General features: G+C 45.7%; 1 protein-coding gene across 2 annotated transcripts in view; it reads left to right on the top strand.

Moving 5' to 3' along the window:
• The first annotated feature begins 18,704 nt into the window (after positions 1-18,704).
• Positions 18,705-27,504, top strand: part of KANK2 (KN motif and ankyrin repeat domains 2) — a 228,012-nt gene continuing 219,212 nt past the window's right edge. For both annotated transcript variants that reach the window (XM_069231642.1, XM_069231640.1), the window contains exons 1-2: positions 18,705-18,787; positions 19,552-19,645. The gene's annotated coding sequence lies outside the window, so the exon portion shown is untranslated. The remainder of the gene's footprint in view (positions 18,788-19,551; positions 19,646-27,504) is intronic.

The following is a 27,504-nucleotide window of genomic DNA, read 5'->3' as shown; positions in this document are numbered from 1 at the left end:
ACGGCTCGTGGTGAACCCAGCATGGACCACCATTTTGTACCCCCATTGATCCATGGCCTTGCAAGCATTGCCCCTGAGGTGTGTCTTCCTTAGGATGATCACATCAGGGGAGTGTTGTTTAATATACTGGAGCACCACCCCACATTTAATTCTGTCCCCTAATCCATTGACATTCCCAGAAAGGAGTTGGAACTCTGAAGCATGTTCTTTAGCCATTATTCAATCGTGATGTAGCCCCATGAGGTGTATGTCCACTGAGGAGATCAACACGAGCCACCCATTTCAGCAAGGTTCGCCCACCCCCAACCAGGCAGGAGTGGGTGGCGTGGTAATCAAACCCTAGTACCCTTCCAATGTGTTAACCAGAAAGACTGCAACGATTAAGTAAACCCACTCTCAAACCCTGCCAGAGTAAACAAAACAAAACTATGTCCTTGAAGAAATCCCCCCACCCTGCCACCCTGCATGATGAACATTGGAACTGTCTACTTACCCAAACTCTGCAGAGTGCTTGTTGCCCCATCCCAACACAAACTTGAAAAGGATTGTGGATCACTCTGGTCAACCCTCCGCCCCCCACTGTAAAACTTAAGTAGAACCCAGTCCCCCCACACCTGAATATGTTTATCTGCTTGTTTTGGGGAGCATCAGACTATGGTGTATTCCTTGACTCGGCACATATACGCTGTGTGAGTACTTTTGGATACGGATGGTCTCCAAAACCACTTACATTATTTGTTCCCATCAGGAATAGACAATTCCTCTCCCTTCCATTGCTACTTACGACCCCAAGCTAACCACCCAGTAGCAGTTTCTGTCACAGCAAGAGTTCTACAGGGCTTGCAGTGATGATATTTTGTTTCATCAGGCTCCAATTTGTGGCCTTGGAATACGCCTGATTTGTGAGAGGGACATTGTCACCGCTGTTGCCTCTTCACTTTGTACTTCTTGCCTACCATTGTCCAGCCTTCCAGCCATTCCCAAGTCTCCTCCTGAGTGGAGAAGAACAGGATTTTACCCCAAGACTCCACTCTCAGCCTGGCGGGAAGGAGCATGCAATATTTCACTCCTTTATTCCTCAGTTTGCTTTTTACCGCCTGGAAGCTGTAACGTTGTCTCTAGACCTTGAGGCTAAAGTCTGGGCGAAAAGGTGATCTTTGCATTCTCATATTTTGTTGGGGGAGGACTGCGAGCTATTTGGAGTATCACATCTTTATCGCTGAAGTTGAAGAACTGGCAATTATTGGTCACGAAGGGGCTCCTGGCTGCAGGCGTCCATCAGGGACTTGATGGGCCCATTCCACTGAGAAATACTTGGACAGCCCATGGGATTGCAATACCTTGAGTACCAGTTCCTCGACAAAGAGGTCTTTGGCCGGCCGCTCCGTGCGCTCTGGGACTCCCGGGATATGCACATTATCGCACCTAGACCTGCCTTCATGGTCTTTCAGGCAGGCGTCTATGGTTTTGGGGGTGGTGTTAGCTTTTTGCGCTGCCTCGGGTTTACTAATCCTCGTAAATCTGGGGCAGCATCAAAAAGCAATTGGTGTTGCGTGGGTACACCCACAGCAACACCTATTGCACACCTCTCTGCTGCAGAACACTTCGCCGGGGGGCCCATATTTACAAGGTGACATTATGCCACAAAAATTGGCTTAACGCTGCCTTGTAAATATGGCACAGGGCATTGCACCACCGGAGCGTCACTGAGAGTGATGCTCCGGTGGGGCAAGGGGCTTGTAAATAAGCCCCATGGTGTAATAGCTTCATCACAGGAATTACTCGTAACAAGCGGACTCAAATCTACATGAGATTACGCTAGCGTAAAATACATTCTGCCTGGGCCTAGTTGTAAGGGGAGCATTGTGCAATACATCTGATGTTTATTTGATAATTGGGGTCATTGTTTCTTTGCATCTATCCCAGGCACCTTATTTAGCTAGGTCAGTATTTATTATGATATAAGTGAAACTTTGAGAGCAATGAAAAAAGAAAACATAAAAGAAACAGAGGCCAATAAAGCTATAAATGGCTCTTCAAATCCTAGCAGGATGAGATTGAAACTTTGATCAGTCTGTCCGAGCCCAGCCAGACCATCTTACTGCTGCTGACAGGTGTGTGGGAGGCCTTAGAGCCCTTCAGCCCAATGGGTGTTGTGTTCCTGGTAGGCACATGCACGTGTAATTGTACATGTGCACACATACGACATGACGATTCTACGGTGGTCATTTTGGCTTTTGTTTCTTAACTTACTTCTCCAAGATGGCAGGTGCACATATTGAATTGGTAAGTCTAACTAAAAAATATAAAATAACCACAAAAGCACATTGTGGCATGAGGAATGACTTGGTAGCAAACTGCAGCTGGCAGCAGCCCCTCCTTAATAAAATGGGATGTGGAGGGGCAGAGAGTGATGGAGGAGCTTGAATGTAAGATGAGAGCAAGTATACATTGCCAAGCAGCACCACAGTGAAATAGTGAACGGGGGTCGGGAGAGAATGTAGGGGTGGGAAGAATAATGCAGGAAAAAAACAGGGTGGAACAGGAAGATAGGGGGGAAGCAAAGGACAAGCCGGGTGGAAGCTACATGGAGATCACAGGATGTGAGATGGAAACAGAATACAGGACAGTGATCAAAAACACAAATATTCCCATAGAGTCCTGAAAGATAAAGATAAAAAGTACTTCCTTGATGTAAACTGCTTAAGGATACAAGTCATGAAGCAAAGGGATTGTAAGGAAGCTGTGATCCAGGGGAGGGACAAACGTAAGAGGAGGACGTTATGCCATCAAATATGAAGCAGGCAAATGAGCTTGAGAAGAAATTCAACCAATGAAAACCAGTGGGCTGACCCAATGACTTCTTTGATAATGTACACAATAGGTTTTAGAGAACAGACAGCTAAAATCTGTAGATAAGAATGGAAAATTGAGGCCACTTTACTACATTACATCATGATCTCTTTCTGGCATTGTGTTGAAATGAAATGAAGAAGTACAATAATCCCAACACAAAATTAAGAAATATCATAAAGAAGAATTGCAATAACAAAGAAAAATAAAGAATGTTAAGGGAATGTAGATTACTGGAATAACAATGTAACAAAAAGGACTTGTGGTTGTGAATAGGGGAGGGGTGAGAGGTAACAGCTTGGACAATGTTATTACATGTTCAGGAATTGTCACACTTTGTATCCTGTGCAGCTAAATAACTGCTTCAGGCTTCTTGCACCCCACAGAATATCTCCTTTATTTTAGAATGAAAGTAATCTGTGCTTTTTTTAGATAAACCAGAGGGGAAAATGTTTTATTACATCCTGGTCCTTACAAAACCATATACATTTCACAATTAAAGGATAAAGAGGCAGGTAAATGTGTGCCGACTTTTCTCCTCTGTTTCACAAGGCACTGGACAGTCTTATCCACTTCTGGGTGGCACTTTTGGGAAGCCAAGGCCAATAGAAAGATGTGTTATTTTGGTATATCAGAGTGCTAGCAGAGGAGTGCTGCATTTATCTTCACATGCATTTCAACAAAGATACTAGTGGGCAGGCACCCAGTGGTCAAATGGATGTGTATAGAAGGACTGACTGCCAAGTTTGGTTGCTCCAATTACCAAACATAGGAAATGAGCTTTTTCACCTTTTACAGGACCCTGTTTTTTGCTGGCTTTTGAATTTTAACCCTGCTAAACAGGGGAAAGAGCCTTTGTGCACCCTTTAAACATGGTCAAATTGGCATAACCCTACTTGGTATGTTTAACTTACCTATGAGTCCCTAGCATATGGTACAATGTGTACCCAGGGTCTGGAAGTGAAATGCCACTAATGGACTGCAGGCCTAAAACATGACTTTAGGCCTACCATTGTAGCCTGAATGAGACAGTTGAAACACTTAAATTCAGCCTGTCAAAATACACTCTCTTGACAGGTCAAAACCTACAATTAAAATATTTAATGTCACCCCCTATTATGTCACCCCTCTATATGTCTTGTCACTCTCAAAGCAAGGTGTATGGTATTAAAAAGTAAGAGATGTAGAAATTTAATATGAACATGTCCTTACAGGTTGTACGACGGAATACCGATTTCCTAAACAACTAGTGCCGTATCAACGAGGTCAGAACACCGACCTCGTTGCTACTACTAATGATTTTACCACAAATGCCTTAACAACGATTTTCGTTGTAAAGGCATTCCTGATAAAAGCATTACTAATAGGCACCATTGACCCTTCATCCCTCACCCCACCCCCTCCCCATAACCAAAAACGCCCCACCCCCCAACCCCACCCCAAAACCTAAAACCCCCTGACCCCCCACCCCCTCCCCAAAACCAAAAACGCCCCACCCCCCAACCCCGCCCCAAAACCTAAAACCCCCTGACCTCCCACCCCCTCCCCAAAACCAAAAACACCCCACCCCCCAATCCCGCCCCAAAACCTAAAACCCCCTGACCCCCCACCCCCTCCCCAAAACCAAAAACGCCCCACCCCCCCAACCCCACCCCAAAACCTAAAACCCCCTGACCCCCCACCCCTCCCCAAAACCAAAAACGCCCCACCCCCCAACCCCGCCCCAAAACCTAAAACCCCCTGACCCCCCACCCCCTCCCCAAAACCAAAAACGCCCCAACCCCGCCCCAAAACCTAAAACCCCCTGACCCCCCACCTACTCCCCAAAACCAAAAACCCCCCACTTACCTTAGTCGACCCCTTGTCACCTGCGTCCTCCTCCTTCGCCAACTCCCTTCTTTGTACCTTAACCACGCATGTTTGTAGTTCAGAACATACGTAGTTAAGGCACAAAATAACGGAGTCGTGGTTAAAAAAAGCGTTGTTGCGCTTTCGTTAACCACGACTTCGTTAAAAAGACTTCGTAATAAAGGATGTTTCCCGTCCTTACAGTGACTAGCACCCAAAAGCTATTTTTCACTGTGTCAGGCCTAGCTGTCCTATGCAGAAGATCAGAGTACAGATGTAAAATACTAATAGGAATGTGACAATCTAGAAAAATAGTTATATGTCTATTTTTAACAGTTATTAAAAAATCAATTCAATGGTGATGTTGAATTTTTAATAAATATTAAGAAAATGTATCTTTTAGAAAGCTATCTTTTCCCTACCCGGAAGCTAAATTTGCCTCTGCTTCCCCACTTCTATGAGCCAGTAATTAGCTATTAAAGAGGTGTCAAAACTGCTCCCAGGGCACAGAACAAAGGCTTGGGTGTGGGGAGGTGCTGGTTTTCTCTTGACAGGATGACCAGTGGAATTGGGCACAGGAACTGGATTAACTTCAATGATGGCAAATGTTCGCTAATACCCAGGCAGGGCCCTTCCTTTGTTCTCCCAGAGAGGCAGGCACCAATGACTTTTTGACATCCCAGAGTCCAATCCTGCTAGGGTGTCAAATCCTGTTTGGCAGATCTGCTGGGTTTTACATATAAAAAATAAGGGTGCACTGGAAAGGAGGGGAAACACAATGTGAAGACAAATCTTGCGTATCCATTGTCTGGTTGCTAGGAAACCCTGTTTTATTCTACCAAACTTCTGTCTCTGGGTTCATTTTGTGTATAGGGACTGCTCCAAACCAGAGTTTATTGTTAATGTGGGAGGACACTAGGATTACATATTATACCCCCATAGATCTGCCACCCCTCAGAGTCCAAGCTTAGTGTGGACAAAGCTTTTTGCCATCTTGAAAATGCCCAATGTGGGTAGGTTTGGCTCTGGCAACTTTTACCCCATTGATGCAGGCATGTTAAGGAGTCATTCTCACCCATTAGCTCATGCTAGCCATAGATGTGGCACCTCCCGACTCTGACTACAGAACTTTATTGGACTTAAGGATGATCATTAGGGGACTGAACCCGCTTTCTGGGATTTGAGAAGAACCCTGAAGGACTGCAATACATCTCTGTTATACCCAGGTCAAAGAAGCAGACTCCATGGGTTATATGTTTGACCTGCTGTTCAAGCTACAGGTATACAACAAGCTAAAAGGGGTCTTTCCTGTAACTGCCCAGCTGATCAGTGGCAACTGGATCCTTGCTGTTGGCCTTTGCCTGACATTCTATGAGTCCATGAGTGCCTCCCATGAGGTTCTGGGAGACTTTAGAAGTGTACTTCTATGGTGTTTTGAGACATAAAAGACTTAAGTCAGAAGGTTAAATGTTTGCCAGGATGAACCTGGCTGGTGTAGCTGATCTGTGCTCCATTGTGGCCAGCTTCACTTTGTGCTTTATCATTCTATTGCTACCTAAAACCTTTAAAAATAATATCTCTGGTTCCACTTATCATATTGTTATCATTTTGTTTATTAATTTTTACACTAGTTTTCTAATCCAGTTTGGGAATGTTATTGTGTTGTATTTTGACTTTCTTATTGTTTGGTACTGCATAAATACTTTACGCATTGCCTTAAGTTAAGCCTGCCTGCTCTGTGCTATAGCTACCTGGGGGTTGAGCTCTGGTCAATTTAGTGACTTTGAGGGTTCACCCTGGTAAGGGTGGAAATTATTCCTTGAGGTGGTAAGTCACCCACCCCAAATAACAATCCAATTTCTTATAGTATTCACTAGTGGAATACCCTGGGGTAATGGAGGTTGAGACTGAGTTAGAGTGGCTTCTGCACCAGGGGATAAGTGATACAAGGAGCAGAGGCTTACAATACATAGACAGTATGGAAACTGTGATTCTGAGCGCAGTGGGGGTGAGGTAAAACGCAGAACTAAAAAGAACAACATTTTCTATATTTATATTATTGGACTTTCACCTGCATGTAACTGCATATAAAATAAAAAACAACCACCAAGTATAAAAACCAAATGCAACTTAAACTGATCTTCACAGTGCTAGATACCCCCTTCTTTTAATCTGAGGCAATTCAGAGTTGTCTATAATCATGCAGTAACAGGTATTCTTTGTCAAAAACTATGGGAACACTTTTGATAAAAAAAATTAAAAAGCTTGAGAACATTGTTCCAAATAGATCCTGCCTACTTTATCCTCTCATAAGGAAAGGTGTGTGTGGGCTCTTTGTAGCGAGGGTGTTACTGCTGAATAACAATAAAAAGGGTGTTATTGTTATTGAGCCTCACTGGCAGAGATGTGTGTAAGTATCCAGAGTCAAATCTTTTTGCCAGAACCTTATGAATGTTCATAATCTGGTGGTGAAAATGTTGGTGAAAATAAAACTTTTTAAAGCGACCTTCCCATACTTCTTCGAAATCACTAGGTCCATACTCTTGTCAAGAAGCAACAGGGCCCCTGTAAGTATAAAGTGCCCCTCTAAGTTGCCCATAGTTGAGTAATTATCATGAAATCAGCTGATAGAAACATGGACACTGAAATGCTTACGAGAGGATTGCGTTATTGAGTAAATGCCTTGCCTAAGGCCCATAAGGATGCTGTCTTCTGTCCTGAACATTTCAACTACAAATCATTAATTTCAGGTGTGTTAGTCTTATGAGTTCAATTAACGCAAACAAGACTACAACACCAAAATGCATTAGGCTATCATACAAAATGTCCATGGCTGAAAACAGTGCCTGTAATGTTCTGGAGGGAGGTGGTCACCATAGCTTCACCTGTTTCACCAGCACTACATAGTGACTTGACAAGCCAGGCCATCAGTTATTTCAAGAAGCAGGGCTTCTCCAAAGACATCATAGTACCAGAAGGAAGATATGTTGGTTACATCAAGGATTATGAAGGAGCCTCATTAATGGGATGTGAGTTTAATGCCAAGGTTCCCTACACCTAATTCTCTATCATCACCAAGAAGCAAAAAGAAGTGGCAGCTTACACCGTGTGGGAGATCAGCACATTGACAATGCAACGTATTTGTTGTAATTTGGTTATACCAAACCATTATTCAGTTCAAAGGCACCCTTTGTTTTCTTACGCACCTCATTTTAATACTGTGATTTCCCTAATAACACTTTCTTGACTCATTCCTCCTCTATCCCTCCTTTGACTCTTCCCAAACCTCATTTTACTACTATGATCTCCCAGATTACAACTTCTATACTCTTCCCTCCTCTATCCCTCCTGTGTCCTGTTCAATCCAGCTAACAGGCTCACATGTCCACTGCTCAAATTAACTACTTATATTTCCCTATACTAATGCACCAGTAATCCTTTTTGGGTTCTGGAATAGTGTGCTACTTGCTAAAAAGTGCTTTGACACCTCGTCTGGAGTAGTAAGCACTATATAAATACAGTTACAATTACAATTACAATATTAAACATTCAAGATTTCTGGCACTCTTGAAATGCCACTGGCTAAAATAGCTGGAGATCAAGATGTGTCTGGTTCTGTTTGGGAAATAATCAGCAGAGACTGGGTAAGATTACACATGGAGACAGGATAGAAATAAGTACACAACTTGAAACGGAGACAGTATATAAATAAAATATTATTTATGTACATAAAAATTAGTTAAATAAAATGAAATTGATTGAATACAACTATTTATCAAATTTTAAATATTTAAAATGTATATATTTAGATAAAATTAGCATATAATAAAAATTCAAGTTCATTGAATCAACGACAATATACACAATAAAACAAAATACGTTCCTGGAAATGGTGGAATCATTAAAGAAAACAGTTGAGATGATTAATGGGACAGCCAATTATTAAAAGCCAAGCGGGCAGTGTGGAGAAACTTGCATACTATGCATGAATCTCTAACTAGTGGGGATGTTTAAATGAGATTGGTGTCTGTGGTTAAGCTCGGGGAGGGGTGTCTTGAAACATCCTTTTGTTGCTATCAGTATTCCACAAGCTGGGACATTTACTTCCGTCTAATGGAGAGTGTCAAACTACAAGTCCAAGGATCTCAAATGTTTGTGGCTAAAAAGCCAAGCTTGGCTGAAGATGACCATAGTGGCATAGGGCAGCTCATCACTACCGGGCACAGAGAAGAAGGAGCGCGTGCTTTCACTAACTTTGACCATCATTATGCTGAGGATTAGATATGGAGATGTGTTCAGGGTTTATTGTAGATAGGGCAAGGGAACAATGCAGAAGATAAGTGAGAGATGCAGAGGAGGGGTGATGAAAGGATGAGAGAACGGTGGCTGCCAAAAGACTGCATGACGCGACATATTTTGCCAGTCATGGCTCTTTGTATGCTGAAATGTTTAAGAGCATTCTTATAATGAGATGATAAGACAAGTCTCAGAATTCAAGATCAGTTGGCCAAAAAGCAAAGACTGGCTGATGATAAAACACATAAAAGGGCTGCTTGATATCTATGGTGAGTGTCATGCATGGGAGATGTGCAAGTACCGGGAAGAGAGGAGTGGGTGTAGGGGAGAGTGGCACTGGTAAACAAGCATTTGCAATGCAATGGGTCTCGCGTTTGCTCGAGTTAGAGCTATTAGCATTGTAAATTCCTAACTGGACTTTTCTTATCACATAAATTGAAAATCAAAAATAAAACAGTTGACATAAGCAAGTCAATTTAAAGCGCCACGGCCACTGTGAGCATAAAGGAGAGACACAAAAGGAAAAAGAAGTTTGCTTGCAGTCAAACGTATCGCCAAACATGCAATTATTCATGTAACACGGTCCTGAAAGCGGTAACAAAACCGCCCCAAAGCGGGACAAACGTAAAGCATTCACCAATGTCAATAAAGGAGTTGTGAAAGGCAAGTTCCCGAACAAGTGAAAATGATGGGCATGATGTGGGCGTAGTTAAAAGTTCACATAGATATGCTTGACCTGAAAATGGTGTTGCAAGAGGAGCATTCTATCTGTCCCTCTTAACCCACTCAAATAGGGCAGTGACATGAGCTCTGGTAACTACCAGGCCAAGAGAAGAAAAGATCTCCATGAAAGAGTTGCAATTTTTGGGAGTCTGCTTGGTATTACAACGTCCACCCAGCGAGGAGCTAGCCGGTTGATGAAGCAAACCACCTAGGTGCGTGAGGGCAATTCCATCCTTTACACAAGATCCTCCACGGTGAGTCGATTCTGCCTTTTGATGGTGAATCAGAACAGCACACCAGAATATTTACAGATTATCTTTTGGGGAGGACGGGTGCTTGACTGCATTAAAGATTCCTTCTCAATCCCCTCTCTTGTTAAATTGTGCTACCTGTATGGTACCTGTTATGTGCATGTTGTGGAAAACAATGCTGCTGTTGGACTGTGGTTAAGTGCAAAATAAGCTGTCATGTACGTGCTGCCCCTTTTATAACGGTGCAGGGGTGGTGTGCACTCCTGCATCATGTTCTGTGCCTAAAGCTTCCAGTGATTCTGCTACGTGTGAGGGACGCCTGCACTGTTGCTGACCTTGTTTGGTGCGTGAGAAAAGCTAGCACTGGTCCTATGCGCATACATAAACCTGATTCAGGCGGGTGACTCCGGGTTTTTGAAGCCATAAATGGCTTTATGTTGGTGTCCTCCTACATGAAATTGACTCTGCTTCAATAGAAGTCAAAGGGGCAAATACATTATCCAGATTTTTTTTTTATCTCCCACTTACCTCTCCTAGTTGTTGGCATGTATGTACGTTTTTGCCACCCATTCTGTTTCGGGGGGAAATTTCAGTTCTGTTCTGCTTAGTTAGTGCTATAGCCCTGGGAGGTGTGTGAATTGGAAGCATATACTTGCTTGGGTGCAAAGGAAGCTTGCAGCACTACCTACACTAGATGAACAACATTGGACCCCACCCACTCCCCCCCACACTGCTTCATAGACCAAGCAATGCGCATGCGTGCTGGTGCTCGACAACTGCCCCGTGGCTTATCCCCAGCAGATGGTGCTGTTCCACGTGCAGTGACGCTCGCATGACACAGCGCGGATGGACTTGGAGTTTCAGACTCAGCTGCCGCTCGAGCAGCGATGAATCCCAAGCGTAAGCACGGCGCGTGGGCAGCTAATGGCGCGGCGAAGCGCACGGGGGGCGAGGGAGTCGCATCCTGCCGCGCTTGAGCGCTCTAAAATGAGCTATTTATATTGTTAGCCGGGGTTAATCCTGTCTTGTCGATGGGTGCGCGAAGCGCTCCGGTGCTGCTGCGGCCACGGACAGCTTTATTAAGCGTTGATGCTATAGAGTAAAATATATATATATATATATATATATATATATATATTTGTGATAGAGCCATAGCACTGCATCAGTACGGTACCTCAGCGCTTTTGGTTGTCCGGGGACAGAACAAATGAACTGCTGCACGGGTTACGTCATCTCAAATAGTTGTGGTCTTTCAAGTGTAACACACTCGTGGAGTTAAAACCAACCCTTTCAAATACATATTAAACATAGTAATCAAATCTTTGTGCATAACTATCGAGTTTCTTGACCTGGGAAGGATGAAGGTGTGTTTGGGGCTCAAGGCTAGGTTCGAACACTGGCGTGAAGCCCTCGCCATCGCATAATCTTGCATTTTTCTCCTAATTCTACTCATCACTGCCTTTTAAACACTTTTACAAGCGGTGCCCTCGGACAGGCTTCTTGTTCCCTCAGCGTCTGTTCCCTCTCTCGCTTCTTGCGGACCGCCCTTCCCTCGCTTAGCCCATTATAACTGCTTCCCCGACCCTCCTCTCTTCCAGCCCCTTACTGAATGTTCCCACACATGTCTATTCCGTAGCATTTGTCATTCCGCGTCTCACACTCCCTTCCCCTTACTTCATCGTTGTCTTCTTTTGTCTCTGTCTCTCTCTACATTTTACCTCCTCACTTGTCATGCCTCTATCTCCCTGACGTCCCTGTCCCCTGCCTTTCTTATTCTCTCATTTCACCTCCCTTTCTCTTCTGTCTTTCTCTAGCCTATTCTTCACACCTGCCTCTCTTACGACCTCCTCGCGTTTCTTTTTGATCCTCTGGGTTCACTTCTCTCCCGCTCCATTTATTTTCGTCTCACTCTGTCCTCTGTGCTTCTTACTGTCACTTTCCTCTTCCATCTCTTTCGTACTCACTCCTTGCCTCACATTCTCCTCTTCCCCGCCCGCGACTCGCTCTTAGTTCCCCTTCTCTTTCCTTTCTTGTTTCTCTCATTCTCTCCCTCTGCTCTTTGTCTATAATTAACCCTCTTTCTCGTCTTATCTCTCACAGTCGTCTCTCCTGTCTCTTTGTTTCTCCCTCTATCACTTTGTACGCCCTCCATACCCCTTTACATGTATTTTACCTCTCACTGTCCTTTCTGCCCCTCCGTCGCGCCGCTCTCGTTCTTCTTTCCTCTGTCTCACTCCAGGTTCCCATATCTGTCTCTCATCCCCTCTTAAGCTCTATTTCCCCCGTGTCACTCTGTAAACTCACCAGTCTCCCCTTCTTAATATTCTTCTCTTTCTCACTCATCCCTCCAGGCCCCCCTTGCCCACTTATCTCCCCCCACTTACTGTATCATCGGCCGCACTCCCCCTTATAACTCTCCTCCATATTATCACCCACGCCCGCTCCCCACTTCCCGATCTATCTCATTCGTTCCCTGTCTGCCCCTCCCTATTGTGCCTCTCCTTTCCACCCTCTCCTCCCCGTGTCTCCGTTTTTGCCACTTCCCTCCATCTCACTCCTTAATTTATCTCACCCTCTTCTCCCACTCTGTAGTTCCTACCTCTCACCTTCTGAATGTTTACGTCCTCTTACGCCCCGCCCCCAGCCATGTCTTCGCTTTGTACTGCCTCTGTTCGCCATCTTATCCCTTATTTCTTTCACCCTTCCTCGGCGAGTTTGTAGATCCCTCACACCTCCTTCTAATTGCTTCTCCTTTTTCACGATCTTCCCCTTTCCACCCTCCTCCTTACTGCCTCACCCTCTCTTGCATTCTTCCAGCTGTCTCAACACATTGCCAGACTCCAGCTCTAAGACACTTACTTCCCTTGAAGTGGCTTCTATTTTTAGCTACTTTCAGCCAATTTGTGAGCAGTAAGGGAGGAGTGGGCGGGGGTGGGGGCACCCAAGGATGACAGCCAGGTCTGAAGTCCTGAGTCTATTGTGTTGTAGCATTTATATAGCGCTTTTTACCCATATTGGGGCACCAAATGGGCAGCAAGCATGTGGGGTGTGTGGTTGGAAGGGTGTTGATCCTTTGTGGTGATTGTTTCCATATTGTGCGTGATGACCACAGAGGAGCTGTCATTGTGCTATGGTATGCAGCACCTAGCAGTATGGTGGATGATGAGGTGTGAGAGAGAAGACATACAGTTTATGGTTTTCAGTAAGCTGGCAGTTTTGAACAGCTCTGCAAACCTCTATATGGTACTTCTTATGATTGGTGGTTGTATGACAGAAATACGCATGGCAGAACCATGCATGGCTTAACAACGCGGTAAACTGTAAACTTCGCACTTGTATAGCACACTACTCACCCGTTAGGGTCTCAAGGCGCTGTACGCATACCGCTGTGGAACCCCTCCTGGCTTTTCCCTGTGAGGTGCCCACTCCTGGGCAACCTCCAAGGTGAAGCCAGGCATCCCAGCGCTGTTGGGGCCGTTGTGGAGATTAAGCAAGTTGTTGCCCAGAGTGGGACCCATGAATTAGATTAGGCACCGATGCGAGAATTATCAGGTCTGAGGAAATTGAGCCCAAGACCCGCCGAGGCGGGAATTGAACCCTGGTCCCGGGCCAGATTTCTGCATCATGGTCTGCCGCTCTAACCATTGAGCCACACTTCTCCACTCATTGAGCCACACTTCTCCACGGTCAGAACCATGGTCGCGTCTTAACCACGCATGCCTTTCCTTTACTGTGCATGCCTTCACTACGAATTTTGTTGTAAAAGCACGCTTAGTAAAAGTATATGTGGTAATGCCATGTGTGGTTGTATGATACAACCACCCTGACCCCCTCGCCCCAGCCCTAAACCCTAAAACCTACCCTGCCCTGTCCTAAAAACTACCCTGACCCTAAACCCTTAAAGCTACCATACCCTGTCCTAAAAACTACCCTGACCCCCCACACTCCGGTCCTTTTCCCTACCCTGTCCTAAAAACTACCCCAGCCCCCACCCTAAACCCTAAAACCTACCCTACCCTGTCCTAAAAACTACCCCAACCCCCGCCCTAAACCCTAAAACCTACCATGCCCTGTTCTATAACCTACCCTACCCTGTCCTAAAAACTACCCCACCCCTGCCCTAATCCCTAAAAGTGACCCTGCCCAAAACCCTAAAAGCCACCCTCCCCTGTCCTAAAAATTACCCCGACCCCAGCCCTAACACCTAAAAGCTATCCTGCCCTGTCCCAAAACTTTCCCCACCCTGCCCTAAAATCTACCCTGACCCTCTGCCCCTGCCCTAAACCCTAAAACCTACCTTGTCCTAAAAACTCCCCCACCATGTCCTAAATATGACCCGACCTTGCACTGAACTCTAAAACCTACCCCTCCCTATCCTAAAAAATACTTTACCCCTCCACCCCACCCTAAACCCTACAACCTACCCTGTCCTAAAAACTCCCCCACCCTGTCCTAAAAACTACCCAACCTCCCACCCCTGCCTTAAACACTAAAACATACCCTGTCCTGAAAACTTCCCCGCCATGTCCTTAAAACCCCACCCCCACCCTAAAACCTAAAACGTACCCTGTCCTACGAACTACCCTACACTGTCCTAAAACTACCCGATCCCCGCCCTAAACCCATGTCCTAAATATGACCCGACCTCGCGCTGAACTCTAAAACCTACCCTACTCTGTCCTGAAAACTACCACAACTCTGAACCCCCACCCTAAACTCTACTCTGGCCTGTCATAAAAACGACCATGCCCCCGCCCTTCCCTAAACCCTAAAACCTACCTGTCTTAAAAACGACCCCACACTGTCCTAAAAACTATCCTGATCCCTCATCAAACCCTAAAACCTACCCTGTCCTAAAAACTACCCCGACCCCAGCCTCAAATCCTAAAACCTACCCTGTCCTAAAAACTACCCTACCCAGTCCTAAAAACGACCCCCGTCCTGCCCTAAACCCTAAAGCCTACCCTATTTTAAAAAATACCCCACCCTGTCCTAAAAACTACCTGACCCCCACCCCAAACCCTAAAACCTACCCTATTCTATAAACTACCCCACCCTGTCCTAAAAACTACTCCAACCCCCTTCCCCCACCCTGAATCCTAACACCTACCCTGCCCTGTCCCAAAAACTACCCTGACCCCCTGCCCTTTCCTATACCCTAAAACCTACCACACCCTGTTCTAAAAACTATCCCGCCCTGTCCTAAAAACAACCCCATCTCCCCACCCCTGCCTTAACCCTAAAACCTATCCTACCCTGTCCTAAAAACTACCCTGACCCCCTGCCCCACCCTGAACCCTAAACCCTAAACCATCCTGTCCTAAAAACTACACTGACCTCCCAACCCCTGCCCTGAACTCAAAAACCTACCCCACCCTGTCCTTAGAAATGCCCCCACCTGCCCCAGCCCCACTTACCCAGCCGCTGCGTTCCTCTTACGGATGTTCCTCCTGTGTGCCTGAACTATGTAAATGCATGGTGCCTTAACCAAGCATTTGCATGGTTCAGGCGCATGCATGGTTCAATGCAACCGTGGTAATGCTTGTGTGCTTTCGGCCTGCGTGGCTCCGCCCTTGTTGTAAACGCCCGTTTCCGCTTATGATTATATCCTGATTAGGTGGTTATTGCACTGGGATGTCTAACATGAAATTTTGTTTATAGTTGTGCTCCTGTGCTGGAATGTTTAGTGAGAGAGAAAAAGTGGAGAGATCTTTTGGGATAGGTATTGATACTGTCATCTCATATGTAAGTGTCACTGTGAGATGTAAACAAGCAGTCGTAGTGTATTGGTATTTGGACCTGCAATGCTGGACTAGATTAAAGATCTCTGATTGACTGGCAGTGTATGTCAGATATTTTCAGTTATTCCATTCCTGTTTGGTTATGGTTGATTTTTTGTCTGGCAAGGTACTGGCGATGGACAACCCCTGTAGCAAATATGAATTATATGAGTGTTAGGGGTGTAAGTTACAGTTGGCTGTGGACTGCTGCATGTTATTATATTCGTGTTGGGCAGAAATGTTATATAGATATTGACATACCCAGGCGATCCATAGGTGAGCCCTTTTTTAGCTTACCTGCATATAGAATAGAGTTTGCTGGTTGGGTTGTTACCTGTGAGTTGTAAGCTGAAGATTGAGCTTGAAGATGTGATCATCTTTCTGTGTCCTAGCCCCGTTAATGCGGGATGAAGTTGTTATCTTTTAAATAGCCATGTTTCTGTCTTCTAAAGTATTTATGCTCCTGGATGCTTCGAATGTTGGTTGGTAGTGACTTCCAGAGGTTAGTGGCTTGTACTAGGAAAGCAGTGCCTCCTATGGGCGTCTTATGGTGGGTGGTATGATGATAGGTGGCACAAACTTGGTGCCAGTGCTTAATTTGTTTTAAAAAAAAAAGTTGCTGCCAGGGCACCTTGTCAGGAGGTTACTGCAGCTTCCATCACCCTTTTCCCCTGCCAGCGCTACCAGTGACAGTACCACCATACCTTCCAGTCATCACACACATACAAGTATGACAAATCAGACAGTTCCAGGCCACCAAATCTATAAGACTGGTTTGGGCTGCATGTATTAGTTGTTTTTAATGTATATTGAATTAATAAACACCTGTTGTGCTCATCTCTAAATTAGACAAACAGTGACTGTGATAAGTGCCAATGTTGACAATTAAGTGCTGGTGCTGAGCACCAGAAACCACTGGCTCAGATTAAGTGCTGCTTGGTGCGCATTGACCTCAACACACACCCCCAGCCTCTATTCACTTCTATGGGTCCTAGTGCCTTTATAGGGCAGTGAGCATTACTTGACCTCCAGTCTTTTCTGCTCTATCCCTTATGAATATACAAACAACCAAATGCAGCAAGGGAATCCCTAAGGCCATTTTCCACATGGCTGCCATTGTCCCTTCAGGTGTCTTAAGAATGGAGAACCTGCACTCAGCAACTAGATGGTCAGGCCTTAGTGACAAGAGAACTGATTGCAGTTGACAAGAAGGGGCCAGACATTGGATCACCTGAACACAGGACTGCAGGTTGGATGGTAAAATGGGAAGAAAATAAGTCAGTTTTGTCCCTCCTGTCCTTCAACCAATGACCTACCATGCCTCACAGCTAGAAGTCACTGCAGCACTATGCCTACTCTCTCCACAATGTAAGCCAGTTGCATATTGTAACTGGCCTCTGGGTATCACTACTGTCCCAGTTTCTGCTAACTTAAGACCGTAGCAGTTGCCACACTGTGGTTGGTCACTAGGTGCCAGGGCTGGTTGGTCACTAGGTGCCAGGGCTACCTACTACTAACTGGACATCAGCATGTGACTGCAGTGGCTGTTGGTGCTGCACCAGTGTCTTCTCCTTCCAGAACCTCAGGTGGTGCCACATGTATGTACTGGGATGTATATCACAACTCTGGCTATCAAACAACTGAGAGTAACTATTTGTGGCCCTATGCCAGTGGGGGTTACGGTGGTCTCCTCTAGCTGAGCCCAGAGGTCGGGATTTGTTCAGTGTTCTTTTGTGTACAAAACTGTCAGCTGGGTATCACTGCTGGCCCAGTTCATCCCCTCTAATATCTCTGGCACTGCAATACTGCCCCTCGCCACAGAGGCGCTGCTGCTCGGTGTCTCCTCTAAGAACCCTTCTGCTGCCGGAGTGTCTCTGACCACTAGGTGTCACTGCTGTACCAGTGCCCGCTCCCCACAGAACCTGCTTATTTAAATGTCTTACTCTGACCGTCCACTTGGTGTCCCTGTAAAAACAACCATGCGACATATTTAACCTTCATTTTTTGCTTCTATGACCCCATGTTTGTCTCTATTTTGATTTAGAAATAAAAGGTTCCCGTGTTTGATTTGAGTAATAAATATAATTGTGAGCGCCGTAGTATGTAGTGGTCATGACCTGATAGTCCTTTTGCATCCCCATGGCCCCTTTTGAGGGTAGGGTCCAGACTTTTAGAGTTTTCCTCACTTTTCTTTCTTACAGTTTTGTCAATCCACGTGATATCAAAGTCACAGTTTTGTTTACAGTGCAATCTTTCTAGGGCAAAGTTGGGCGAATTCCCAGTTTAGAAAGTTAATACTTCCCGTTTCCTCTCGTTTTGCTGTTCCATTAAATGAGAGTTTTACTGTTTCTTGCTTCCCCTGATGGGGTCTGCGGTGCTCAGCCTTCTATCGTTAATGTAAACACTTCTTAGAGCTATCGTTGGCTCCCAATGGAGGAGTACGGTTTCTCTTTTCTGTGGGGGGGTGGGGGGTTGACATCTGGTTCCAGAGCACATCCTTACCCACCTCCCCCCCCCCCCCCCCCCCCCTCACCTCCCACCAGGTCCTCGGCATCTCCCTGAAACGGATGTAGTGGCCGGATGTTCCTGAAACCCACACATGTCACCCAAAATGTCACTGAAATAGATTTAAACAATATGAAATGCCAGAGATGCGATAGCCCTCGCCCATGCCTGTTTCGATGCGCTGTATCCTACAGAGCACTCCCTGAACTCACCCAAAGAATATTAATTGAACTCCGGGTCTGGTCTATGGGCGAAGACATGAACATATATTTAAACAATATAAACTCCCGTTCCTCGTAAAACTATGGCATTTCAAGAGTAAAACGCATCTGTTTGAGACCCCGCTCTGTGGAGAAGATGAGAAAACAAACTTTGGAATCTTCACTTGCACATTGAACCGTGCCTTGAAGCTGGCCCTTTAAAAGGGGCGGGGAGGGTCCCTGGCTCTCCCAGCCCAGTTTTGGAGGATTAGCTTGGCTGTGATGAGCCGCCAGAGCTGGGGGGACCTCTGGACCAGCAGCAGCAAACGAGGTAAGCGAGTTCACGGTGCTGCTGGTGTGTTTGCCATCAGTCGCGTAGGTAAGACAGGACCGAGCTGGAGGCGCCTGGCAAGAGGGAGGAGAGGTGCAGGGCAGTGCGGAGCTGGTTGCCAGTAGTAGTGAGAGAGTGTCGGTGTGCTGCTGGGCTGCTAGCCGTGAGCAGTGAACACAGGGAGTGAGTCGATTCTGCTGCTCTGTTTGTCATCAGAAGTTAGCGAAGGGCCAGGAGCTCCAGGGCCAGTCGCGGGAGGTATGAATACGGGCAGTAGTATTGAGGTATTTCGCATGGGGCGAGTGACGGCACGAGCCAGGGTGCTGTGTAGCTGCTGACCGTCAGTGATGTGCTTCTGAGCTGTTAGACATCCGTCTAAAATGACGTGGAGTTAACATTCACCAACGTGGCGATAAGCAGCGGCGAGGTTCTGCTGTGCAGCAGGATGGGCAATGGGGCGGCCCAGAAAGCCGTAGAGCTGATGGTCGTCAGCGTGGCCGCAGGAGAGGCAGGGAGCTGCTGAGCTGTTCGCCATCAAAAGTGAGCAATAGGCAGGGATCTGCTGATGAGATATTACAGAAGGGAGACGGAGGACGGAAGAATGCTGCTGTGCTGTTGTCCATCAACAGTGTATTGTAAATACTACAAATGCACAAACCACCCAGACCCCCCACTGTCCTACCCCATATCACATCCGTTCGCATGCCCAAGTCCCAGATTTCAGTGCTAAACTCTCCGCCTTCGCCGTTTCTCTTCACTTTCAGGGAGTTCCACCGACGAGACTAGGGGCAGAAATACACGAGCACATCTGCACTGTGCAGGGCAGCTGCTGCTGGAGGGCACACGGCACGTCGGCGGGTAAGCAGTGTGCAAATGCACAATATTTAGGTGGCGTTTTGTTTCTACAACGCTCATAACCGTAGTTGCCTGTGTATGTATGAAAATGTGTTCATGTATAATTTAATGTACGTCATCTTTTGAGGCAGTTGAAAGAAGTGGATAGCTCTCTTTACATATTTAATGGTACATTGCACTTTGCACTGGAATTCGAAAATGCGCTTTGCCACAACGTTCATCGCTGAATAAATCTTGAGATTAAGTTCATATGTATATTTAAGACAGTAGCCTCTCAAAGCAGCAATTTAGAAAATCCTTTTATCGCAACATCGCTAATGACTCATTTTACCCTTAATGAGTCTGCGTAGACCTTATATGCCAAGATATTTTAGTAGAGTCAGGGCCCAAGAGTTTAATTTCGTGCTGTGAGAAAATCACATTAAACAGCCGTCCGTGTTGTAGTTAAGAGTGTCTTTTCACAGTAGTTGAGATTTACTTTGGCAATAATTTATAATCTGACTTTGAAGCAATGAATGAGAGGTTGTAGTTTACAAGTTCAAGTTATGTTCATATGATACACAATGGCTGACTCTGTAAATACATTTAATATTGACACAAGGGTTGACTGTGTAATAACATTCAATATTGCCCGCGAGGGGCTATTGGGTACGTCATAAACCACTCACCCTAAGGCCGAGTGGATTGTAAATGTCTCCAGAAGCCCGGGATGGAAATATAGGACCCTATGACACGTTACCCGTTATGTATTTTTTTAATATTACATGGCTCTCATGATGCTTAGCTTGAGAAAGCTGCTTTCTTCAAAGGAGAGCTAACAATGGCACTGATTGGCATTAGATTTTTTTTAACCTTTCATAAATAAATGTAAAATAAAAGAATGGTGAGGGCCAGTGGATTTATGTGATTCTGTTGCTGTAATGTTTACCGCATAATTATGGGTTTAGCCATGTGTTACTTATTTTCCATCAATTGCAGATTTCACAAAATAATATGTTTGTGGCACAACTGGTCGAAAATACTACTATAAAAAATCAAGGTGCATAGTTTGTGTTTTTTTGCCATGTAATTTAGATAACCTTGCCACATGATTTTGGCCTTCTATGTCACATACTTCCAGTAGCCCTAGCTATCAGTAGCAAAGTTCTCCGGAGTGGGTTGGGGATGCCCTGGCGATGAAACCCATATTCTGTAGCAAACCATGACATTTTTTCCATATTCCACGGTTCCCCGTGAAATATAAGATTTTTTGCCCCTGCACTATGTATGCAATAAAATCACATAAACATGTAACATATTTATTATATATAGTCTTCACCCACTGCCTCGAGTACGCCACACATACCACAGCTTCATGTTTTCACCACTAAATGATGTTAAACAACCTGACACATGCTGCCTGAAACCTCAGTCAGAAAGCATCATGTTGTTTTGCCTCATTAAAGGGTGACGTACTTAAGACGGGGTGTGTGCGGAGTTCTTGAGGGAGTGGGCGAAGAATACAGAAAAGGTGGCTTTCTGTCACAGATTTGCCGTTTCTAAGCGCTGATTTATTACTTTTGCAGACACGGAGAGGCATCCTCCTGGCCGGGTGAGGCGGTTGGTTGGTGGCGCGGACTTTTGTGGGATGTAGCTGGCCTGAGGTTTTTTTGGGAGGGGGCCGCTCAGCCCATGCAAGAGGCAATTTGATATGTTTTCAATGCGAGCTTGGCTCCTTTCCTGGTTCTGGGCTCTCTCTTGAGGAAGAAGGGAAGGTTTGGAGGAAGGGGTGGGGGGCAGGTCTGGCTGGCCCCATTTTTTTCTGCTGACCTGGCTCCCCCACCCTCCTCCACCAGTACAGATGTTTGTCATTAAGTCTTAGCCCTGGGATGCCTTGCAAAACCTCCACAGCGGCGAATTTGGTGTGCTGCACGTTCCCTGCCTGTTCACCTACCCCCGGGAATGAGAAGTTCCCCACACGCCCTCACCCCTCTTTCCTCTAGAGTGCGGCATTTGCTGGATATCATTGCAAAGCCCGTTTCCTAAATGTTTGCTTCCCTTCCTCCTGCGTTTTCACTCTGCTGAAAAACCCCCGAGATGCTCCTACACAGTGGATAAGTGGCTGGCCCATTATGTGGGGAAAAACGCCTTTTTCTTTTTTCGATTTCGATTTAATCTGATGTTATTGATCCAATTTTTTTTTAACTCAGATTTACTTTTAAGGGTGCATAATGGGGGTCAGAGGCAGGGCCCCAGGATTGTGGCTGTGGGCACCCGCTCGTTTTCCTCTTAAAAACGGATTTACTGCACATGGTACACATTCAACCATCTCCTGCATAATTTCCAGATTTCAAGAAAAATAGTTTTTTGCATAAATTATAAAAAGAATCTAAAAGAAAGAACGAACTTGTGGTGCAGTTCAGGGGCAGACACTTTGCAACAGTTATTGATTGCTGCATTCAGTTACGGAACTGATAGCAATGAGATAAAACTTGTGCCCAGATTGCATTAATGTCCCAAGTTGGTGGATTGGAGAATGACCTTTGTCTGCATCTTCAAAAATCCTGACATATTTAAAAGTAATTTGAACGTTCTGTGAACGATTCCCTCATTCTCATGAAAACGTTTTGTTTCATTGTTCTTGGAAATGTATGTTACTCCAGAGACCCAGTTTTTAGAACAGCAGTTATTTCAAGAGGACACTAAGAGCCCAGAAAAATCTCAACCATGTTTCTTATGTTTTTGATGTCTAATTTAGTTGAATCTTACAGTACCTCCCAGCCAGAAACTTTCATTGTGCAATGATGTTCCACAGTGCTCTTTCTAAATGGAATGAGTTGCTTCGAAAGCTGCTAGTGTGGACGCAGAATATGCCCTGAACCAGTGCTTGAAATGAGAAGTGCCGGCACTCTCCGAATTAAAGTGTTACGTTTTTCTTGAGAAGTGCAGGTACTCTACCTCTCAAAATAAAAAAGTGCCGGACAGCACTGGCCCATTTAAAGCACTGCCCTGAACATAAGCCCAGCCCTAAACTATAAGCTGGGCCCACAGAATAGAAGAGTCACTCATTTTATTACAAGAAGTAGGCGCGTGAAGGCTTGTTTTCTGCTGAGTGCTAGAGTAGTGCAGCACTCACTGGTAAACAAGATTACACGTGCACACTTCTTTTAATACACACCGCTATACTCTGGGAGTCTAAAGGGCTGTATAAACCAAGGAGTGGTCCTGAGCTTCCATTCAAGATAACATCTTATTTGTTGGTGAATAAAAGGTTCGATTCGCTCTTTTGAATGTGTATATTTTTCGTTCTTAATAACCGTTTATATTTTATATACTGGTTGGAATGCCTTTTGTGTCAATGTATGTTAAGAGGACCAAATAGAGCTAGAACAAAGTTATTGTATATACTTACTATAATTAACTAACCAGGTGGAAGGTCTGTCAAGTCCACCCAGATGCCGTGAAGTTGCAAAGCCTCGGATATCCAGGCACCGCAGTAGAGGGTCTGGTAGGGCACTCAAAAGCAGTGGATGCCCAGCCCGCAGTCACCTCCGCAAATGGCCTATGATGTGCCACCCAGGAGAGATAGGTGACAAAAGCTCTAAAAATCTCCTCCTCCAAGCTCGTTTTCACTCCCAAGACTACAGGGTCATGAAGAGCGTCCTCCAGCATCTGTACCTTCTTTGAGGAATCCTGCCCATGCTCACTCTACCTCCTCAGAGTGCCCTGCTTCTCACGGTGGTCACAGCTAGACTGGGCTACTCCAATCTACACAGGACTTCTGCCCAAAATCATTGACAGAACAGAGGGGCCAAGGATGATCCTACAGCTTTCACCTAGAAACTGCGTAACCAGAGCCATCTTGGACCAGTGCTAAAGGCCCAGCACAATTCATCGTTAATTAAGAGAAACTGCTTCAGACCAATGTATATCATCCACAAGGTGATGAGGGAAGGAACACTTCTCACTCAACCACGATTTTAGCATTAAAGGTGCAGACATGGTAGGGATAAGGAAAAATACCACTTAAATATCTTCTGCGTCATCCTCAAAGTGTAATACGGAAGGACCTTTTCTCGTCCAGTCAAGGCCTTCAGAAATGACCAGGTAACCAGAAGCTCTGAGTTGGCTTCTCTGAGCCTGCTTGACTTCCAGCCTGCGAGATACAAGCTTTCCAGAAGAAGAACCCCCTATTCTCAAGGCTCTCTTCTCTGGAATTCCCTTCCGTCTAAGATTTTAAGAAGAATTACTAAGACATAGGAAACGCCTGAAACATACCTACTCTTGACTAGCTAGGGCTCTGCTCACCATGAGATAATCCCAAGATCTGGCACTGGTCCCACCCCCGTAGGGACCAGAACCCCAGGCATCCGCCATATGAACCTTGAATCCCTCCTAACCCTCTTTCAGTCACTCTAAAGTGGCTATCAAGAAGTACGAGCAAAGTATTGAAAATCAAATAAGGTAACTATACACACGATATTGAAAACATCTGCATAAAAAGTAACTTAAAGCATAGAATTAAAAACGAAAAAGTAAACAAATTAAAATGTTAAGCAAAAACTGAACCACATTTTGGAAGCACACTTAACACCATATCCGTGGCATGCTCCCTCAGTGGGCTGTACTGAAATCTAACAATATACACATGGCAAACCATTCAGGACATAGGAGGTGCTGCTTTTATAATCCATGTGTATACAGTGCTTAATTTGTGCTTGTTGTTTCCGGTGCTGAGCACCGGCATTTATTTTTGAGGGCCGGGGCTTATTCTCCTGCCTCAAGCATTTGCTGCGAGCAAAAGACACGTTTGGGAAAGACGGAGGAAGAGAAAAACGAAAAGGCGTCACAATGAGAGAAAGCAGAACGTTGCAGGTGTGAGCTGAAGGGGCAGGGAGTTGCCGTAAATGGATTGAAGAGATCCGAGATAGCTTCCGGTTTACGCTGCCTCAGCATTCCCTGTCCGCAGATTTAATTGCAGCAGCCGCGTGTTTAAGAGGAGGGCTTTGGGCACCGGCACCTTTTTATTTACAAATTTAGCACTGTGTGTACATATAACATATGTATATCGACTCAGTCTATGGCTGACCCTGCCTGTGTCTTCAAAACGTGTCTATGTATGGTCTCATATTTATCCCAAGTGACTTAATGCACACAGTTGCAACCAGGCTCCTCAGTTAAATTTACTTTTACGTTTCACTGTAGAATTTTCTTTACATCGGTTAGTCGCATTTAAAGTAGGAGGGTCGCACTTTAATGGTAATCAGTTCAGACAACTCTTGAAAATGGCAGGCTTAGTTGGCCTTACCTAGATTTGAACTAGTAACATGCAGCTAACCGCATATTTCAGCGGCAAACGTTGAGCTCACGGAGCCATTATTCCATGCAACAAAAACAAAAGTCCAAGGCTCCGCGAGTTTGAAGGGTCTTAGTAGCTTTAGGAAATAACTGTGACTGCGTGTGTGTGTATATGTATGTACAACAGAGAGAAAGAGTTTACACATCTCTAGTTTAGATTGAGACAAGAGCTGCACAAAAATGTGGCCCCATATAACCAATGTCCCAAACATTCCAGAAAGTGTCTCCGCCCTCAAATATGTCTGCTGTATTTTTCTCCCATTACAATCCTGAAATGTGTCGTCATGTGATGAAAATTACAATCTTGTGCCACATTAGTGATGTTACTGATGATGTCACACGTGGGTTGACAAGCAGTGTATAGCAGTGACAGAAGGTAGACTTCAAAGCTGTCTAAACTGGTCATTTTCACAGGATCTCTGTTTCAAGGTCACAACGTAACACTCTGGCGGCCCTTGCTGGCAGCAGTGCTGCACTCCACCTAAATCACTCCAACCTCTAGGCAGGAAGCAAAGGTGGGACGGGAGTCCCCTTAACCTATAGGGGCCCTGCCCCTCACCCTTCAAAGGGTCTATTCAGCCCAAGGCCAATGAATATCTGTGAAATACTGGAGACTTAGAGGAAACCTCCTCAAATTCCGTAGAAGGGCCCCATCATTGTTCTGTTTCGCCAATGCTTCTAGGCTAAAGATGGGCTCAAGAAGGGGGCTGCTAACTCATTGTGGATTTATTCTCAGTGTCTCTTCATACACTTTAGCCTCTTCTCACATTGTTCTGGTAAATATCTTTTTGACACAGGCATTTGTTTATTGAAAGAGCATTAACATTAGCCCATTTGGAGTGGGATTCTTGCTAACCTCATCTAAAACATTGCCTCTGCCCTCTAACCCACTGGGCTCTGTAACCCTAGGTTGTCTACAAATTAAACAAGCATTGGCAAAGCCAACAGGTCTCGCCTATACAAGAGCTATTGGCTTAGGCAATGTGTTTTGCCATGTTGTACACCAGTGTAGCTGCTGTCTAGCATGGGTGAAATTGGTGTGGAGTGTCAGAGTGGAGTAGGGGAGTAGAGTGTCGTAGAGTGGATTTATGGGATTGTTGGATAATGGAGTACAGGGAGATGAGTGTTGCAGAGTTGAGTAGAGGGGAGTAGAGTTCAGTGGTTTAGTGGCAGAGAGTGTCGGAGAGTGGGGTGGAATAGGGTGGAGTGGTTTGGAGTGGATTATAGTAGTGAGGGAGTTGGACTGGAGTGGGGTGGATTGAGTGGAGTGGGTTGGATTTGTGTGGGGTAGATTGATTGGGGTGGATTAAAAAGGGGTGTATTGGATTGGATTTGGGTGGGTGGTGTTGACTGAGTGATAGGGCTAGGGTTGGGTGGATTAGAGTGGGTGGGTCATATTGGACTGGAGTGTGGTGGATTGGATTCTCTGGATTGGAGTGGGGTGGGTTGGACTGGAGTGGGGTGGATTGGGGTGGGGTGGATGGATTGAAGTGAGGTGGATTGGATTGGAGTGGGCGGGATGGGTTAGGATTGGAGTGGGGTGGACTGGTCTGGGATAGGATTGGAATAGAGTGGAGTGGATTGGAGTAGAGTGTGATGGATTGGAGTGAGTGGGGTGGAGTGAATTGGAGTGGGGTGGACTGAACTGGTGTGGAGTGAATTGGACCGTCATAGAGTGTGGTGACTTGGAGTAGTGTGGTGTTGGATTGGAGTGAGTGGGGTGGATTCGAGTGGGGTTGCAGTGGAGTGGAATGGATAGGATTGGAGCAGGGTGGATTGAAATTGAGTGAGGTGGATTGGATTGGGGTTTGGTGGCCTGCAGTGGAATGGATTGGATTGCACCGGGTGGGGTGGTGTGGACTGGACTGGGGTGTGTTGTACTGGATTGAGGTGGAGCGGGGTGGATTGGAGTGGGGTAGGTTGCATTGAGGTGGGGTGGATTGGAGTGGGTTGGGTGGACTGAACTGGGCTGGGGTGGATTGGAGTGGGTTGGACTGGGGTGGATTTAATTAGCGTGGGGTGGAGCGGATTGCTGTAGATGGGATTGGAGAAGGGTGGAGATGGGTAGGCTGGATCGATCAGATTTGAGTGCGGTGAACTGAACTGGGATGGGATGGGGTGGGGTAAATTGGATTGGGGTAGAGTGGGATGGATTGCAGTAGAGTGGGGTGGTTTGGAGTGGATTGGAGTGGGGTGGAGTGGATTGAAATGGGTTGGGGATGCTGGGGGAGGTTGATTGGATTGGGGGCGTAGGGTGAACTGGATTAGAGTGGGGTGAACTGGAGTGGAGTGAACTGGATTGCAGTGGATCGGATTAGGGTGGATCAGATTGGGGTGGATAGGAGTGGATCAGAGTGAGGTGGATTTGAGTGGGGTGAATAAGATTGAGTGGGTGGATTGGACTGATTGTGGGGGTTTAGTCTGGAGTGGATTGGGATGGATTGGGGTGGATTAGATTAGGGTGGATGGATTGGAGTGGGGTGGATTGAATTAGAGTGAGGTGGAGTGGATTGGATTAGAGTGGT

The sequence above is a fragment of the Pleurodeles waltl genome, chromosome 4_2, assembly GCF_031143425.1.
Source record: "Pleurodeles waltl isolate 20211129_DDA chromosome 4_2, aPleWal1.hap1.20221129, whole genome shotgun sequence".
Classification (NCBI taxonomy): Eukaryota; Metazoa; Chordata; class Amphibia; order Caudata; family Salamandridae; genus Pleurodeles; species Pleurodeles waltl.
The sequence above is the reverse complement of the archived record's forward strand: the minus strand, read 5'-3'. Positions and strand labels throughout refer to the sequence as shown.